This window comes from Kryptolebias marmoratus, linkage group LG5 (genome assembly GCF_001649575.2).
Source record: "Kryptolebias marmoratus isolate JLee-2015 linkage group LG5, ASM164957v2, whole genome shotgun sequence".
Lineage (NCBI taxonomy): Eukaryota > Metazoa > Chordata > Actinopteri > Cyprinodontiformes > Rivulidae > Kryptolebias > Kryptolebias marmoratus.
Window position 1 is genome coordinate 22,350,094 of NC_051434.1, and position 2,133 is coordinate 22,352,226.

The window sequence follows — 2,133 nt, forward strand, 5'->3', positions numbered from 1 at the left end:
TTAATCTATTCCCAGGATCCTGTCCAACACCGACGACAAGTGAGAGCAGTTCTACAGCGGCTACATGAGAACCAACTCTTCGTTAAGGCTGAAAAGTGTGAGTTCAGTGTGTCCACTGTGAGTTTCTTGGGGTTTATCTTTGGCCAGGGATACTACAAGACCGACCCCGAGAAAACCAGAGCAGTAGCTGACTGGCCTATTCCCACCGACCGTCGTCAGCTACAGAGGTTTCTGGGGTTCGCTAATTTTTACAGACGATTCATCCAGGACTACAGCAGGATCGCAGTTCCCCTCACTCAACTTACCTCCATCAAACAACCCTTCGTCTGGTCTCCGGAGGCACAATCAGCTTTTGGTGAGTTGAAATCCCGGTTTGTCTCGGTTCCTATCCTACGTCACCCTAACCCTAAATTACAATACATCGTTGAAGTAGACACCTCTGACTCAGGTGTGGGAGCCATCCTTTCTTAAAGGTCCTATGAAGATAGTAAGGTCCACCCATGTGCTTTTTTCTCTCATTGCCTGTCCCCTTCTGAGAGGAATTATGATGTAGGGAACCGTGAACTGCTGGCGATAAAGCTAGCTTTAGAAGAGTGGAGGCATTGGCTAGAGGGTTGTGAAGTCCCTTTTATCATCTGGACCGACCACAAGAACCTGGCCTATTTACAGACTGCCAAGAGACTAAACCCCCAACAGGCTAGGTGGTCTTTGTTCTTTGGCCGTTTTGACTTCACCATCACTTTTAGGCCAGGTTCCAAAAAAGTTAAGCCTGATGCCTTATCCAGACTGTGGTCTAGCTCCAGTTCCACTGAGGAGGAGGAACCAATAATTCCGTCCTCCCTGATTATTGGTGCTCTCTCTTGGGCTATTGAAAAGGAGATCCACGAGGCCCAGCAGACAGAACCTGATCCTGGAGGGGGTCCTCCAGGCAGGACCTACGTCCCTGTGACCGTTAGAGCCAGCGTCCTTCACTGGCTCCACTCTCAGCAGTTCTCCTGTCATCCAGGAGTAAATCGTATGACCAAGCTGGCAACCCAGTATTTTTGGTGGCCTACCCTCGCAGCAGACATCAGGGAGTTTGTTACTGCCTGTCCTACCTGTGCTCGTTTTAAAAACAGCAACCAACCCCCAGCCGTTTGTTACAACCACTACCCATACCCAGTCGTCCCTGGTCCCATATAGCTCTGGATTTTGTTACAGGGTTACCTCCATCACAAGGTAACACAGTTATTCTCACCATCGTCGATCGATTTTCAAAATCAGCTCATTTCATCCCTCTCCCTAAGCTCCCCACAGCCTTTGAGACAGCAGAGATTATGACTCAGCAGGTTTTCCGGTTGCATGGAATTCCGGTGGACATCGTGTCGGACAGAGGGCCGCAGTTCACGTCCGTTTCATCGGACCTTTTCCAGTGGAAAGACTCATAAATCCCACATCAGTTTGACTCACCCTCCCGGCATCTATGCACATCCACCCTATATTTCATGTATCTCAGTTAAAACCAGAAGTGCGAAGTCCTTCTGAGCCCACCTACCGTCCTCCCCCCTCCCGCCCGGCTAATCGACAACCATCCGGCATTCACTGTGAATCATATCATCGATGTCAGGCAGAGAGGCCAGGGGTTTCAGTATTTGGTAGATTGGGAGGGCTATGGACCTGAGGAGCGCACATGGGTCCCCAGGTCGTTTGTATTAGATCCAACTCTGATCACTGATTTCAATAGGGCCCATCCAGACAGATGTATCAGACCGCCAAGGGGCGATCATTAGAGGGGGGGTACTGTGAGGATCTGGAGTTAGCTCCGCCTATGGGCGGCACTACTAACCCTTCCTTCCTCAGCTGTTCCTGATTCCATTGATGAGGTGATCCGGCATTTAAGCCTCCAGCTGGTTCCAGACCATCGCTGGAGCATCAAACCTCACTGGTTAGATTCTTAGCCACAGGTTCTAACCTCAAGTTGGTTACGTTGATTATTTAAAGTTTTTGTGCTCTTTGACTCAGGTTGTTGCCTTGCCTAGACGTTCACTCCCCAACGGGAACTTACCTGGATATCTACTGGATACTTACCTTTGCCGGACCGCTGGATCTCCTACCTCATCTGTAAGAAAGAAAGAGACATTATTCACACATTCG